Consider the following 18,405-nt stretch of genomic DNA (forward strand, 5'->3'; position numbering starts at 1 on the left):
AGTGGTTAACCAATCCGACTAGGAACCATGAGGTTGCGGGTTCAGTCCCTGCCCTTGCTCAGTGGGTTAACGATCTGGCATTGCTGTGAGCTATGGTGTAGGTTGCAGATTTGGCTCAGATCCAGCGTTGCTGTAGCTCTGGGTAGGCTGGTGGCTACAGCTCCGATTCGACCCCTAGCCTGGGAACCTCCATATGCCGCGAGAGCGGCCCAAGAAATAGCAAAAAGACCAAAAAAAAAAAAAAAAAAAAAAAAACACATCAAAAATTCATTTCTGGAGTTCCGGTGGTTGCTCAGCAGAAACAAATCTGACTAGCATCCATGAGGACGTAGGTTCAACCCCTGGCCTTGCTCAGTGGGTTAAGGATCCAGCGTTGCTGTGGCTGTGGCGTAGGCCGGCAGCTGTAGCTCCAATTCGACCCCTAGCCTGGGAACCTCCATATGCCAGGTGCAGCCCTAAAAATTAAAAAAAAAATTATTTCTTACAATTCTAAAGAATGGAAAATCCAAGATCAAGGTGTCAGCCGATTAAGATCCTAATGAGCGCTCTCTCCCTGGCTTGCAGATGATTACCTTTCTGCTGTGTCCTCACAAGGACTTTCCTTGGTGGGTGTACAGGGAGAAAGAGATTTCCCTCCTTTTATAAGACCACCCATCCTGTTAGATTAGGACTCCAATCTTATGACCTCATTTAACCTTGATTACCTCCTAAAAGCCCTATCTCCTAATATAATTGCAATGGGGTTTGGGCTTCAATGCATGGATGGAGGTGGAGCATAATTTATTTCATAGCAAATCTTTTTTTATTTTTTTTCCAGCTGCATTTGCAGCATATGGAATTTCCCAGGCAAGGGGGCGAATAGAGCTGCAGCTGGGGCATAACTATGCCACAGCCACAGCAACACCGGATCCAAGTCACATCTGTGACCCATGCCACAGCTTGCGGCAATGTCGGATCCTTAACCCAATGAGTGAGGCCAGAGATCGAATCCACATCCTCTTGGAGACTATACTAAATTCTTTTTCTTTTTTTTTTAGGGCTGCACCCACAGCATATGGAGATTCCCAGGCTAGGGGTCTAATGAGAGCTACAGCTACTGGCCTACGCCTATGCCACAGTAATGCCAGATCTGAGCTGTGTCTACAACCTACACCATAGCTCACGGCAATGCCAGATCCTTAACCCACTGAGCAAGGCAGGGATCAAACCCACAACCTCATGGTTCCTGGTCCAATTTGTTTCTGTTGAGCCATGATGGGAACTCCTATACTGGGTTCTTAACCTGCTGAGCCACAATGGGAGCTCCTTTCATAGCAAATCTTAAAGGATCTAACTAATACAGGGTCTACACTCATATTCATACAGTACTCATGTATAAATATGATGATCACAAAGATTTAATATGTATCTGGTTAGATGGGGAAGAAGAAAATTAAAAACTTGTCCCAAATTTTGCCACTACTTCCCCTCCTTCAATCCCTAGTCCTCTGAGATCTCCCTTCCAGAATGTCTGCTTGAGAGCTTGTTTCACTGGATTGGCCCAGCCCTGCTGGAAGGCAAAATGCATTCTGGGAAGGCATACATACGGTTAAATTGATTTTTCTCCTTATCATTTCGTTAGAATCTTTTCACCAAAGAGCTGGTTCATTCATGATTCTTGTGCAGGGGTCACACTGAAAGACAGTCTTGGATTATTTCTGTCACCTTGCCAAGTTACAAAGTGCTTCTAAACTACAAAAATTAGGATACACATGCACAAACATACACATGTATGAATATATGTTTATACTACATATATATATTATTCATGCTTCCTATGTGCCAGTATTGTGCTAAGTGACATATATATATCAATTCACTGTATTCTTTTTTTTTTTTTTTTTTTGCTTTTTAGGGCCACACCGCGGCATGTGGAGGTTCCCAGTCTAAGCGTCGAATCAGAGCTACAGCAACGCAGATCCTAGCTGCATCTGCGACCTACACCACAGCTCATAGCAACACCGGATCCTTAACCCACTGAGTGAGCCAGGGATCGAACCCCAAACCTAATGGTTCCTAGTCAGGTTCATTTCCGCTGCGCCATAATGGGAACTCCTCAGTTCATTTTATTCTTAACTATAATTTCATTAGGCAGGTAGTACTATTATGCTCATTTGACAGCCCAGAAAATTAAGGCACAAAGAAGTTAAATCATTAGTCCAAACTCATTTAGCTAGTAAGTGTTAATGCTAGGCCTTGACCCACGCAATCTGGCTGAAGAGTACATGCCCTTAACTGCTATACTTTGCTGCCAAATTAATAAGCCATCGTCCCAGCTATGAGAAAGTGCTGGTGTAGTAGTTGGGGCAAGGGATGAGCTAGAGGTATAGGTAGGAAGATTGGAATCAGAAAATTATTATAGGAGGAGTTCCCGTCGTGGCGCAGTGGTTAACGAATCCAACTAGGAACCATGAGGTTGCGGGTTTGGTCCCTGCCCTGCTGGTGGGTTAACGATCCGGCGTTGCCGTGAGCTGCGGTGTAGGTTGCAGATGTGGCTCGGATCCCGTGTTGCTGTGGCTCTGGTGTAGGCCAGGCAGTTACAGCTCCGTATGCCATGGGAGCGGCCCAAGAAATAGCAAAAAGACAAAAAATAAAATAAAATTATTATAGGAAACATGCTATGCTGAGTGAACCATCTCTCAGCCTCCTAGTTTCTATAGACTCTGATGGCCATGTCGTTACTGACAGTCCCAGAAATAAACATAGCTTGCCTTGGCATAAGTCTATATCAGTGAATGTCTCTGTGCATTAACTTTGTCTCGACGGTGGGCAAACATCTGGTGGATGTGGAAAGAGATGTAAAGTCTTTCTCATCACATTCAGTGTGTCCTGAGCAAAGAGCTGGTCTCTCTAAAGCCTGTCCCCAGGGCAGAAAGGAAAGAAGATTGTGCTCCTTCCCATAGCTCACACTAATCAAGCGCCCCTGTGTGCTCCAACAAGAGGTTCTTCTTATTTGGATGAATGGATGTGTAGAGAGGCAGGAGGCCAGGACTTATGGGCTCAAGAATGTGTAAGATTTATTGGAGTTGCTGGTTAGAACACTGCTGTTTTCGTGAACTGGACCAAAATGCTCTCACACCAAGCTTTCACCAATAAAATAAATAGCCTCAGGTGTCTATCGACCTAAGAGGACCTGCTTGTAGTTGATATCATTGCCAAACCACTCGCTGGGAACTTGACAGATGAGTCCTTTAGCTCTCAATCCAGGATGAGAATTTGCACCCAAAAAACAAGGCTAATTCTTTTTAAAGAGAAATATAAATGCCCATTTTCTTAATCTTTCATTATTCATTCAGCAAATATTTATTGAGTGCCTATTGATAGGCACTGTTCTTGGAGATTGAAATCTATCAGTGAGCAAAACTAGATTCATGCTGTCTCATGGGATCTATACTCTAGTGTGGGGAGATAGATGATTAGCAATAGACATAATAAATAATTAAAATATGGTGTATATGCAGAGGCTTTCAGTGTATGGAAAAAGAAGTAGAGCAGAATAAGAGGGATTGAAAGTGCTGGGGGATGGTTGCAATTTAAATAGAATGGTAGGCAGTATTGAGAAGGTAACATCTGAGCAAAGGCTTGAAGGAATTGAAAGGACTAGCCAAACAAATGAACCTCTCCACAGAAAAGAAACTCATGGACTTGAGGGTTGTGGTTGCCAAGGGGGAGGGGGAGGGAGTGGGATGGACTGGGAGTCTGGGGTTAATAGATGCAAACTATTGCATTTGGAGTGGATAAGCAATGAGATCCTGCTATATAGCACAGGGAACTATATCTAGTCACTTGTGATGGAGCATAATGGAGGATAATGTGAGAAAAACAATGTGTGTGTGTGTGTGTGTGTGTGACTGGGTCACTTTGCTGTACAGTAGAACTGTAAAGCAACTATAATGGAAAAAATAAAAATTGAAAGAAACTTAGAAAGAAAGAAAGGACTAGCCAAGTGGACCTCTGGGGAAAGAGCATACCAGCAAAGGAAACAACAAGATGGGCTGTGTACAGTGTATTTGAAGAACAGTAGGAAGCTGGGGTGGCCAAGAGCAGTGGCTAGGAGGGCCCAAGGAAGATGGGGAGAGGTTAACAAGGACCTGATCATGTGAGGGCTTGTAGGCCACTGTCAGGACTTCTGCCTGGAATGAGCTGAGACTCTATTAGAGAGTTTTGAGCAAAGGAATGACATGTTCTCTCTTATGTTATAACCAGCTCACTTTGACTGCTGTGTTGCAAGTTGATTGTATAAGAGCAAGAGTAGAAATGGGGAGATCAGATAGAATGCAATTTTAATTGTAAGAAGAAAGATGCTTCCGACATGGACCACATTTTAACAGTGGAGGTTGTGAGAAGTAGTCAGATTTTGGATAGAATTTGAGGGTAGAGCCAGTTGGAGTTGTCATGGATTGAATTTGGTGAGGAAAGGAAGGAAAGAAAGAAAAGAAAGAAAGACAAACAGAAAGAGAGAAAGAGGGAGGGACAGAGGAAGGAAAGAAGGAAAAAAAGGTGAGTCAAATGAATACAACTATCAAGATGGAGAAGACTGCAAATGGGGCAAGATGTTGGATATATGAGTCTAGGGGTCAGAGGAAAAGTCTGAACTAGAGATAAATGGAGATAAATGTGGGAGTTGTTGGCACACAGACTGTATTTAAACCAAAGGCTGGCTGAAATCACCAAGGAAGTGAGGATGTACAGAGAAGAGGTCCAAGGATTGAGCTTAATACTCCAACATTAAGGGATTGGGAGAAAAAGAGGATTGAAAAAGGAGATCAAGGAGTTCCCATCGTGGCTCAGTGGTTAACGAATCGACTAAGAACCATGAGGTTGCGGGTTCGGTCCCTGTCCTTGCTCAGTGGGTTAAGGATCTGGCGTTGCCATGAGCTGTGGTGTAGGTCGAAGACGTGGCTCGGATCCTGTGTTGCTGTGTCTCTGGTGTAGGCCGGAGGCTATAGCTCGACTGGACCCCTAGCCTGGGAACCTCCATATACCTCGGAAGCAGCCCAAGAAATGGCGAAAAGACAAAAAAAAAAAGGAGATCAAGATGGGATAATCAGGGGTTTCCTGGTGGCTCAGTGGGTTAAGGATCCAGCATTGTCACTGCTGTGGCTCAAGTCACTGCTATGACATGGGTTCAGTCCCTGGCCTGGAAACTTCCACATGCCATGGGTACGGCCAAAAAAAAAAAAAAAAAGAGGGAGGAGGAAAATCTAAGTGCTAAATTCTGGAAACCAAGTGAAGAAAGTATGTCATGGAGAAAGGAAAGTAGATGGCACTTTGTCAAATGCTACTGGAAAGTCAAATAAGATGACGTCTAAGAATTGACCATTGGATTTACCAACATGGAGATCATTGGTGATTTTGCTAACAAACGTTTTATTGGAGTGGTGGAGAAAATCCAAACTGGAATAGATATATGAATGAATAGGTGCATTTTATTATGTGTAAATTAAACCTTAATATAGTTGATTTAAACACATAAGAAGAGAGCAAGTATGAAATAGGATAACCAAAAAACTTGGAAATACCACAAAAGTCCATCAACATTAGAATGGGTAAATAAATTACAGTATATTCATTCAAGGAAATACTATAGACTAAGCAGGGGTCAGCAAGCTACAGCCTGAGAGTCAAATCCAGCTCAGAGCCCATTTTTATCAAGTTGTCCTGGGACATAGACACACTCATTTGTTTACATGTTATCCTTGACTGCTTTAGTGGGCTACAGCAGCAGAGTTGAGTAGTTGTGCTAAAGTCCTATGACCACAAAACCTCAAATATTTATTAGATGGTTCTTTACAGGAGAAGTTTGCCAGTCCCTAGACTAGGGCAGTTTGAATGCATGGACTATTGCTATTCATAACAACATGGACTAATTGCACAAATACAGTGTTGTGGGAGAGAAGCCAGACACAAAAGAGTGCACACACTGGAGAAAAAGGAACCCTCCTTCATTGTTGGTGGGAATGTAAATTCGTATAACCACTATGGAAAACAGTATGGAGATTCCTCAGAAAACTAAATCTAGAACTACCATATGATCCAGCAATCCCACTCCTGGGCATGTATCTAGACAAAACTTTCATTCAAAAAGATACATGCACCCATATGTTCATTGCAGCGCTATTCACATTAGCCAAGACATGAAAACAACCCAAATGTCCATCAACAGATGAGTGGATTAAGAAGATGTGGTACATATATACGATGGAGTACCACTCAGCGGTAAAAAAGGACAAAATAATGCCATTTGCAGCAACATGGATGCAACTAGAGATTCTCATACTAAGTGAAGTAAGTCAGAAAGAAAAACCAAATACCATATATATCACTTATATGTGTAATCTAAAATATGGCACAAATGATCCTATCTACAAAACAGATCATGGACATGGCAAGCAGATTTGTGTTTGCCAGGGGGAAGAGGGGAAGGATTGGGATGGACAGGGGAGTTCGAGGTCGGTAGATGCAAACTATTACATTTAGAATGGATAAGCAGTGGGGTTCTACTATACAGCACAGGGAACTATGTCCAATCTCTTGGGTTAGAACATGATGGAAGATAGTGAAAAAAAGAATATTTATATATGTATGATGGGGTCACTTTGCTTACAGCAGAAATTGAAGGAACATTGTTCATCAGCTATACTTTAATTTAAAAAAAGTACACACTGTATGATTCCATCTCTATGAAGTTCAAGAACAGGAAAATTAATCCGTGGTGCCAGAAGTAAGAATGATGGTTACCTGGGGGTTAGTGACTGGGTGGGGTCAGGAGATGAGCTTCAGGGATGCTGATGATATTCTAATTCTTTTTTTTCTTTTTTCTTTTCTTTTTTTTTTTGTCTTTTGTCTTTTTGTTGTTGTTATTGTTGTTGCTATTTCTTGGGCCGCTCCCGCGGCATATGGAGGTTCCCAGGCTAGGGGTCGAATCGGAGCTGTAGCCACGGCCTACACCAGAGCCACAGCAACGCGGGATCCGAGTCGCATCTGCAACCTACACCACAGCTCACGGCAATGCCGGATCGTTAACCCACTGAGCAAGGGCAGGGACCGAACCCGCAACCTCATGGTTCCTAGTGGATTCGTTAACCACTGCGCCACGACGGGAACTCCCTTTTTTTTTTTTTTTTTTTGGTCTTCTTTTGGGCCTCACCCTCGGCACATGGAGGTTTCCAGGCTAGGGGATGAATTGCCAGCCTACACCACAGCCACAGCGATGCTGCACCCAAGCTGTGTCTGCAACCTACATCACAGCTCACAGTAACGCCAGATCCTTAGCCCCCTGACTGAGGCCAGGGATCGAATCCATGTCCTCATGGATATTAGTCAGGTTCATTAACCACTGAGCCACAACAGGAACTCCTAATATTCTAATTCTTGATCTGGGTGCTAGTTACTAGGATTGTTCACTTGGTAAAAATTAAATGAGCACTTAGGGTTTTCTGCATACTTCTGAATATCTAAAATAAAGTGTATTAAGGAGTTCTCATCGTGGCTCAGTGGTTAACAAATCCGACTAGGAACCATGAGGTTGCGGGTTTGATCCCTGGCCTTGCTCAGCGGGTTAAAACGATCCAACGTTGCCGTGACCTGGGTGTAGGTTGCAGATGTGGCTCCAATCCCGCGTTGCTGTGGCTCTGGGGTAGGCCGGCAGCTGCAGCTCCGATTAGACCCCTAGCCTGGGAACCTCCATATGCTGCGGGAGCAGCCCAAGAAATGGCAAAAAGACAAAAATAAAAAATGAATAAAATAAAATAAAGAGTATTAAAAATTTTAAATGGTGGAGTTCCCTTCGTGGCGCAGTGGTTAACGAACCCAGCTAGGAACCAGGAGGATGCAGGTTCAATCCCTGGCCTTGCTTAGTGGGTTAAGAATCTGGCGTTGCTGTGAGCTGTGGTGTAGGTCATAAATACAGCTTGGATCTGAGTTGCAGTGGCTGTGGCATGCTGTAGCTCTGATTCAACTCTGAGCCTTGGAAACTTCCACATGCCGCGGGTGTGGCCCTAAAAAAGCAGAAAAGAGAAATTAAAAATGGCAAGAGAGAAACTGGAGACAGGGGTTATAGCAACTCCTTGCTGTAGAGGAGTTTTGCTGCAAAAGGGAAGAAGTAAGTGAGAATTAGTTCACAGAGGAAGTAGGGTTAAAGAGGGTTTGGTTTTTGGGGTTTTTTTTTGTTTTGTTTTTTAAGCTGAGAGAAACAATAGCATGTTTGTCTGTCAATAGGAGAAAATCGAAGATTTTAGGAGAGAAAGGGGAGAATAGTAGATTGATGTCCTTGACTAGGTGAGCGGGGGTGCAATCTGGTATATAAGTAGAGGGATTGGCTTTGGACGAGAGCACAGGGAGCTCATCTGTGCTAACAGCACATTTTAGATAACTGAAGGCACCTGCAATCTGGTGCCTATCTTTATGCACAGTAAAGAATAAGTCTTGGTTACCAAGGGATTCCTTTCTGATTTTCCTTAAGCAGTTCCCCATTAGCCATTTGGTAAATAATAATTTCACTAACAGTCAGTACTTACAGGTGCTTTCACACAGATCTTACTCAACACTCATCTTCTAATGAACACGGCCTTTGTAAGTTGGTACAACCACTATGGAAAACAGCATGGAGATTCCTCAAAAAACTGCAGATAGAACTACCAGTATGATCCAGCACTCCCATTCCTGGGCATCTATCTGGAGAAAACTGTCTGTCTGGGTCTAAATTTCCCCTTTTTTATAAAGACACCAGTCATGCAGGAGTAGAGATCCACTCTATTCCATTATGGCCTCCTCTTAACTAATCACATCTGTAAAGACCTTACTTCTAAATAAGTTCGCATTGTGAGATACTGGGGGTTAGGGCTTCAACATATAAATTTAGGGTTCAGGGGGACACAATTCAATCCATGACAGTTTTCTAATGTCACATTTAGTGTCAACCTTAGTGGTGGTCGAGTAGGCAACTTCAGGCCAGATGGAACTGAGAATCAATGGGATTGAAAAGGCCCTCCTTGTGTGCCTCTCTGATGCCTACCAATCCCATCATTTGACCCTGTTGTCTTTGATAAGACTCTGACATGTTTTGACCGGTTTTAGAAGACAGAACCTTGAACAATAAGAAGTAATAACTGGGAAGGGAAAGGATCGGGGGGATTTCGAGGGGAGGTGTTTCTCCAAGGCAAGGTCATTTGTATTGAATACACGTTTGTCTTTTATAAAATGAAAGTGGCTTTCCCAGGCTTTAGCCCTGAAATTCTGATTCTTCAGGCCTGGAGCCCGGGAATTGGCATTTTTGCCTGCATTCAGGTTCTTCAGATGCCACACTCTGACAGAGATTTCCCCAGAAAGCCTGTGGTTCACGGTGTGGGGAAATTGAAGCAACCAGACACTGTGCCTTGCTGTCTAGAGAGAGTGGACAAAGCCACGAAACCCCGAAGGTCAGAGCTCCAAGGGCCAGAAGAGACCATCAAGATCACCTCCTCATTTTCCAGATGAGTAAATAGAGCTCAGAGATGATGAAGCCGGGACATGTTAAGCACTTAAGAACAGAGAGATGCAAAGACAGGACTTAAATGTAATAAGAAGATTACAATGGATAAAATGAAAAGAGAGAAGAGAAATGGGAGGAGCTGTCCCTTAAGCTAGTGTCTAGACTAGTTAATGTCTCCTTTCTCTGTTAGGTCACAGAAGTTGCCATGCTTCAGAGTGGGCCAGCTTCACGCTTTGGAGGTAGGCCTGAAGCATGTATTTGTTCACAGGACAAAGAATAGGTCTGTTTTGTGGGAGTTCTTTGTGGGAGTTCTCTACTTCTCATGGCACTGCATTATCCTTAGCAAGCAGAGATAAAATAAGAACCCCCCAGCGTTCCCACTGTGGTGCAGTGGGTTTAGAATCCAACTGCAGCAACTGGGGGTCTCAGTGGAGACATGGGTTCGGTTCCCAGCCAGCATAGTAGGTTAAGGATCCCACTTTGCCACAGCTGCAGCATAGGTCACAGCTGCAGCTTGGATTCGATCCCTGGCCCAGGAATTTCCATATGCCATAGGTGTGGCCATAAAATATATATATATATATGTGAATCCTCCAAAAAAACCACTGAGTATGGGATTAAATTAATCAATTACCTTTTTAAAAAAATATATCTATATTTTTTATTTTATTTATTTTTTAATTTTTGTCTTTTGTCCTTTTAGGGCTGTACCCACGGCATATGGAGATTCCCAGGCTAGGGTGTCTAATCGGAGCTGTTGCTGCCAGCCTACGCCGGAGCCACAGCAATGCCGGATCCTTAACCCACTGAGCGAGGCCAGGGATCGAACCCGAAACCTTATGGTTCCTAGTCAGATTTGTTTCCGCTGCACCACAATTGGAACTCCAATCAATTATCTTTAACTATGGTTAGTCTTTGGTAGATAGACTTCCTGACAAAACTACGAGTATAACGATCTATATCTTTCTAATTTCTTTACTGGTGTTTCACCTTCTTGACCTCATTTTAATGTTTACAATAACCCTGTAGTAGGTATTCCCCTCATTGGACAGATATGTTAAGGATGAAAATCTGATCATACCCTTCCCCTGCTTATAATCCTTCAGTGATTCCTCACTGTCCACCCACTGGCTCATAAATCCTTCCTTGGGGAAATGTGTGATGAGTTAATAAGCTAAAAGAAAGGAAGGGCAACTCATACAAGGATATACATACGCACTTTACTCAAATATTAAAAAACTGGAAGCAAACCAAAACCCAACAGTAAAGGGCAAGGTTATGCAAATCCTGCTCTATCAATACACTGGAATACTCTGTACCTACTTTAGATAAGAATCTGGTCTGGAGTTCCCGTCGTGGCGCAGTGGTTAACGAATCCGACTAGGAACCATGAGGTTGCGGGTTCGGTCCCTGCCCTTGCTCAGTGGGTTAACGATCTGGCGTTGTCGTGAGCTGTGGTGTAGGTTGCAGACGCGGCTCGGATCCCGCGTTGCTGTGGCTCTGGCGTAGGCCTGTGGCTACAGCTCCGATTCAACCCCTAGCCTGGGAACCTCCATATGCCGCGGGAGCGGCCCAAGAAATAGCAACAACAACAACAACAACAACAAAAGACAAAAAAACAAACAAAAAAACAAACAAAAAAGAATCTGGTCTGTGCTGAGACATGAGTGTGTGTCTCAAGTTGGGAAATGCGAAATAAACTCAATAAATAGAATTATGAATACTCCGCTTTCAACTCTGTAAAAATATACATGTACATACTGACAAAGAGCAGAGAGTAAGAAGAAGTAGTAAAATGTTATTGTTTGTGAATCACATGTTCTGTTTTAAGGGTGACATAAAAATTTAAACAGAGGCAATAATGTTCTTGGATTTTTCTCCTGGGGGCACTCACACAGGATTTTATACTGTGAAGAGAAAACTAGACATGGAACTTCAAACCTTAAGGCCTCAGTACTGCAGCGTAGGCTAAGAACACGGTGACAGTTTTATGTTGGGATGTCAGTGTGTGAGTCAATTCAAGTCAGAATGGGGATGGAGCAGGCATCCCCAGCCTACGGCTGTACTAAGTACGCTCATAGACGCACATGCGTGCTTGGCCCGTGGTCACATCAGTGATTGCTGCCGCAGCAGTTCAAAGCCACTCAGAAGTCACAGAGCAGGAAAAGAACTGCCCTATTAACTGCGAGAAAAACTGGTCAGACCTGATCAAGCAGAACATCAGTGTGTGATGTCAAACTGACCTTACGTACAAAGAGGCTCCAGGAACAATTCAGCGAGTTCTCTTTATTTGTTATGGTCGGAGGCATGAAAGCATGGCACTGAAAGCCCACTATTAGTGTACTCAAATGGCTGAAGTACCTGAACTTTTTCTTTTCTTTTCTTTTCTTGTCTTTTTGCCATTTCTTGGGCCACTCCTGCGGCATATGGAGGTTCCCAGGCTAAGGTTCTAATCGGAGCTGTAGCCGCCGGCCTGCACCAGAGCCACAGAAACGCCAGATCCGAGCTGTGTCACGGCTCACGGCAATGCCAGATCCCCAACCCACTGAGCAAGGCCAAGGATCAAACCCACAACCTCATGGTTCCTAGTTGGATTCGTTAACCACTGAGCCACGACTGGAACTCCATTGAAATTTTCCCAGTATCTATTTAAATGCGTTCCTAGATCTTTTCCTAATTCTCTTTCAAGGTTCTCCTCTGACTCTAAATCTTACAGCATTTGCCTTTTGTACATTTCATTAAACAATATTATCATTGAGTCCACTTTAGGTTTATCGTTTCACCGTGTACAGATGAGGAGAGGGTTGATGGTCAGAGATGTTGCGCTTCCAGATTCTCTGGGCTTTCTGTCTTTGTAAATCTGGATCCTCAATCTTGGCTTATCTTGGATTGGTCAGGACCCAAGAAGAACTGGCTCATGCATCCCAAACTCAGGTGAGTCTGATTTGTATCAGAAAATCAATTTAATTATCTAGAATGAGAAATGTAGCAGCCAAGTAGGGTGAAATTTATTTAGCTAGTTTGCAAGTTCTCTTCCCACAAGGGAAACCAAACATAAATTTTAGAAGTCTGTTGCTGTGTGAGTATAAGTTATTGATAGGAAGGGGGTCTCAGAAAGCTGTATTTACAACTTGATCCTTCTAGAATTCCCTGATTCCCTTTCTTTTTCTTTTTCTCTTTTTTTTTTCTTTTTGCAACCAGACCCGAAGCATATGAAAGCTCCCAGGCGAGGAGTTCCCCTTGAGGCTCGGTGGTAACCAACCTGACTAGTATCCATGAGGACTCGGGTTCGATCCCTGGCCTTACTCAGTGGGTTAAGGATCTGGCATTGCTGTGAGCTGTGGTGTAGGTTGCAGACACGGCTCAGATCCTGAGTTGCTGTGCCTGTGGCATAGGCCAGCAGCTACAGCTCCAGTTCAACCCCTAGCCTGTGAACTTCCATATGCCTCAGGCGAAGCCTGAAAAACAACAAAAAAGGAATGTTCTTAGCCTGAGGGTAGAATTAGACCTGCAGCTGCTGGCCTATACAACAGCCACAGCAATGCCACATCTGAGCTGCATCTGCTCCCTATACCTCAGCTTGCAGCAGCACTGGATCATTAACCCACTGAACCTGAGGCCAGGGATCAAACCTACATCGTCATGGATGCTAGCTGGGTTCTTAACCCACTGAGCCACGACAGGAATTCCCTCTGCTTTAAAACTTTATGATGGTTGTTGCTCCTGGCTCATGGTTTTCCTTTCTCTCTTGCCTCCTGTTATTCTCAAGACATCAATATCCATTGTATTTTATCTATGACTGCGTATAAAATCACCCCAACTTATCAGCTTGAAACAACAAATGCTTATTATCTCACAGTTTCCGTGCGTCAGGAATCTAGGCAAGACTTATCTGGATCTTCTAGCTCAGGGTCTCTCACAAGGCTACAGTGAGGTGTGAGCCAGGGCTCGAATCAGCTAAGGCTTGGCTGGGGAGGAGCCATTGCAGGCTCAGTCGTGTGGTTGATGGTGGACCTCATGTCCTCATGGGCTGTGGGCCAGAGGCCTTCCTCAGTTCCTTGCCTGGTTGGTTTCCCCACTGGGCAGCTTACAACATAGCTTCGTAAACAAACAAGTGAAAAAGCAAGAAAGGGCAAGAAAGATGGAAGCCAGAATCTTTCTGTACTCTCAAAAGTGACAGCCCACTATTTTTGCTTTGTTAGAAGTAAGTCACTAGGTCCAATCTGCATTCAAGGGGAGAGGATTCTACAAGAGCAAGAGTGATAGGAGGTGGGAAACTTTGGGAGCTGTCTTAAAGGCTACGTGTTAACATCCGCATGCATTTTCACCTAATAACTTGGCTGACTAGTTTCTACTTCAGCCATGAATTCATATGGCCATACGTGGGACCTCAACCCCACTTGGAATTTTATGTTCTCTAAACACTCGCCCTCTGTGCTTTCTGTCTTGACTACAACTCGTCATTCCCTCTACTTGTCCCACACCTTCACTCACCGCAGACATGACTTCCTACCCCTTTCAGCCTTTCTTGTTCTAGTCTATTAACCCCCTTCTTGTCTTGCTCAAAGCTCAGAGCATTTCTTTTTCTTTCTTTTTTTTTTTTTTTTTTTTTTTTTTTTTTTTGTCTTTTATAGGGCCACACCCGAGGCATATGGACATTCCCAGGCTAGGGGTCTAATCGGAACTGTAGCCACCGGCCTACACCACAACCACAGCAACGCTGGATCCGAATCATGCCTGTGACCTACACCACAGCTCACGGCAATGCCACATCCTTAACCCACTGAGCGAGGCCAGGGATCGAACCGCAACTTCATGGTTCCTAGTCAGATTCCTTAACCACTGAGCCACGACAGGAACTCCATCAGAGCATTTGCGATGGGCCACTATTTATATATGGCCTTACTAAAAGCCTAGGAACACCTACAGTCACCCATTTGACTTGCAGGACTTTCACCTTCCTTCCTCCACTTTAGGAAAGTTCTAGCATTCTCTGATTTTTCTTCCGTTTCCGGGTTGATACACATGCCTGAAGGAAATCATGAAATCATGCTGATGGGGTGCTGTATGAATAGATGTTATCTAACCTCATCTGTGTAACACCTCTCTTCAGGAACGCATTTCTACAGAATTTACCCATCTGCATCTCCAAAACATTCTCATCCTCCTCAAGTCCCCAAATCTACCTTCACTATTTATGGTCTGCCCTTAGCCTTCCTCCAGTGGAAGGCCATTCCCCAGTTTGGCCGTCTTCACTTTAGAAGGTTCTCATCACTTCACTCATTATTTTTTTGTCCCTCTTGCCTCGGAGGCATAGGTGCTGCTCTTTCTTCCTGGAACTAAACTCTTCATGTGTCCTTATATTCTGACCCATCCTATGTCTCTGACTTTGCTCTGTCAGTTCCTCTCTCTATTGCCTCTTACAAACATGTCCACAGCAAAAGCAACCCTGACTCAGTGATTGTCTCAAGCTACTATTTCATCACTTTCTTTTTACCACTAAGATTATTTTTAAATTTATTATAGTTTTTAAATATATCAAAAAGTAGAATGCCATTATCAGATACCTATATTCTTGCACCCAGATTTAACAATGGAGCATATTTGCTTCATCTTTCTTTTCCTGAAGTTTTAAGTCAAATTATAGACATCTTGATATTTTATCCTTAAATACTTTAGAATGTATCTCTTCAAAATATCATTATCCCAATTAACAAACCAATAATAATGCCTTCAGTTAATGTAACAGAGCATATTCAGATTTTTCCCAACGTTCTCAAAAAACGTTTCACAGTTGTTTTCGCAAGTCAAATTCAACTAAAGACCACATGTTTCTTAGGCTGCTAGTTGGCTTAATTAATGGCTTAGTTCTCTTTTGATTTCGGCAATGCTCCCTTCCTCTTCTTAGGTCATTGAGTTGTTGAGGAAACTAGGCCCATTGTCCCCATCTAATGTCCCACTTTCTGGATTTGTCTGGTTGTTTCTTTTTTGGTGTCATTAGGAGTTCATCCACCCCTGTGTTTTCTGTAAACAGGAGATGAGATGTAAAGGCTGATTTCAATTCAAATTAAACAGTTTTCTCGGGAATATTTTTAGCTGGTGCTGTGTACTTTATATTGCATCAAATTTTAGGCACATAACTTCTGTCTCACTTTTGGTGATGTTAATATTAATTACTGAATTAAGGAGGCAACAGCCAGATCTTCCCACTGTTAAGTTACATTTTTTTTTTTCAGTTGCAACCAGTAAATAATTGATCCATGGAGTGATACTTTTGCATATGGAAATTCACAGACCAGGGATGGAACCTGTACCACAGCAGTGACCCAAGCCTCTGCAATGCTGGATTCTTCACCTATTGTGCCACAAGAGAACTCCAAGGAATTTTTAAGATTCTCATTTTGCTGCTTCTCACCCCACTCCCTAATTCTTCTTCCCCACTAGAATGAAACTCTTCTGTAGAAAGTCACTAGTGACTTCCTGTTACTAAAACCGAGAGCCTTTAGCTTTTTGTGAAGATGTTGCTGAAAGCAAAGAAGGAAATCCCTGCTCCTTACCTTCCCAAAGCAAGAGCAAAAGCAAAGGCTTTGAAGCCCAAGAAGGCAGCAATGACAGGCATCCGCCACCCACAATAAAAGAGAAGATCTGAGTGTCATCCACCTTCCAATGACCCAAAAACACTGCAGCTCAGAAAGCAGCCCAAAAGTCCCTGGATGAGCACACCCAGAAGAAACAAACTTGACCACTATGCCAAGGTCATCCTGACCACCGAGTCAGCCATAAAGAAGATAGACGACAACACACACTGTGTTCATTATGCTGGTCAAGGTCAACAAGCACCAGATCAAACAGGCTGTGAAGAAGCTCTATGACGTTGATGCAGCGAAGGTCAACACTCTCATCAAGGCTGATGGAGAAGAAGGCATATATTCCACTGGCTTCTTACTACAGGGCCTTGAATGTTGCCAACGAAATTGGGATCATCTAAACTGGGTCCAGCTGGCACACTGCAGGATGCTTGCTGATTTGACTGACTGCTGTTCTCCAGGAGACCAAGAGATTGTGTTCATTTTTCCTTGAGCTTTCTGAAACATTTTATATTATTACAGCTTTCTGAAGAAGAACCTCTTTTCCCCTTTCTTCCGTGAAGTTTCATGTACCTCTCCTTCTAACTGCTTAATTGCGTCTTTGTTGAATGTTTTCATGTAACTCTAAAAAGGGTCACAGTTCTACTCTGGGTCTTCAACTTGGTCTGTACACTGCCCCCTTTGGTAATTGTACCCATGTTCACAGCTCAAGCAGATTGCTAAAAAAAATGTGTACCGCTAGTTTATCATTCAATAGCTTTTTGACATTTCCACCTGAGTCCCCTCAGGTACAACTTAAACTCAATCAGCATGAAACAAAGGTACTCTTTCTCTGTACCTCTATCCTCCCAGTCTAGGAGTTTGGATCATTTCAGTTTTGATTATTTTGATTATTTCAGTTCACGTTTACATTGTTATGCTCATGTAAATATTGTTCACTACTGAGACAAATAGTGTTTTATAATCACACTGCCTTTTACGTAAGAATAATTATAATGCTGTTGGAGAGTGGCTCAGATCGTCAGTGTCGGAAAATGAGACACATGAACACGAGGAGATCTCGACAAGGCTCTTTATTCTGCAGAAGGGCGCACGTACTCAGAAAGCGTGAGAAGAAAAGACCCTCTCTATTTATCCCCAACGCAGGTGATCCCCATGGGTCAGGTCAGGGCGCACATTCTTCCCGGTTGGCTGATTTGAAACAAAGTGTTTCTGGGAGGAAAGGTAAAGAGGAGGGGTCGCAGGAGGGTGTTTCAGCCAAAACCAGAGCAAAATGGAGTCACCAAGATTTCCTTTGATAGAAAAGACATTATGTTACTTCTCACAATACTAATTATCTTATTTTTCTATTTGCTTTGTTTTCTATGTACTTGTCATGACTTATCTTTTCCTCTCCCCAGTGCTGTAAAACTCCTCTCTGCATATTTAACAGTAAATATATAATAATTAATAGCTTCAGGATCCACCACCCCAACCCCCTGCCCTTCTGGAGCTCCTGTTCCAATCTATTGACAGGCTGCTCTCTAGGACTATTGCCCAGTTGGCCACCTGGAACTTCTCGTAATTCCTTTCTCCTCCCTCCCATGTACAATCTTCCCTTTCCTGCATTCCATATATGCTTCCTTCCTGGTTTCTATCATTTGTTTTGGTGGAATACTTTCTCTAGTAAATTCCTAGAAAGGGGTGCCTAGAGGAAATTTTTTTTGATATCTTGTATATCTGACCTGTTTTTATTCTACCCCACACACAATTGGGAGTTCGTATAGAATTCTGATTGGAAGTTTACATTGCTAACAATTTTGAAATCATTCTTTCATTATCTTCCAACTTCTGGTATTGTTATAAGAAGTGTAATTGCATTCTATTTCTCTTTCCTATATAATTTGTTTTTCTGTTTTTTTTGTTTGTTTTTTGTTTTTTGTTTTTGTCTTTTTAGGGCCACACCCTTGGCACGTGGAGGTTCCCAGGCTAGGGGTCAAATTGGAGCTGTAGCTGCTGGCTTACGCCACAGCCACAGCAATCAGTATCCAAGCTGTGTCTGTGACCTACACCACAACTCATAGCAATGCTGAATCCTTAACCCACTGAGCAAGGCCAGGGATCAAACCTGCATCCTCATGGATACTAGTCAGATTTGTTACCACTGAGCCACGACAGGAACTCCCTATATAATCTGTTTTATTTCTCTAGAATATTTTAGGATTTCATGTCAATTAACTCTTGTAAATTTTATGTATTTGATTTTTACTCTCCATTGTTCTCTGTTCTCTCTTTCTGAAACACCTTTTAATTGAATGCTAAATTTCC

General features: G+C 43.1%; 1 pseudogene; it reads left to right on the forward strand.

The window, feature by feature from the left end:
- Positions 15,770-16,738, forward strand: LOC106510339 (annotated as a pseudogene).

This window comes from Sus scrofa, chromosome 5, assembly GCF_000003025.6.
Source record: "Sus scrofa isolate TJ Tabasco breed Duroc chromosome 5, Sscrofa11.1, whole genome shotgun sequence".
Classification (NCBI taxonomy): domain Eukaryota; kingdom Metazoa; phylum Chordata; class Mammalia; order Artiodactyla; family Suidae; genus Sus; species Sus scrofa.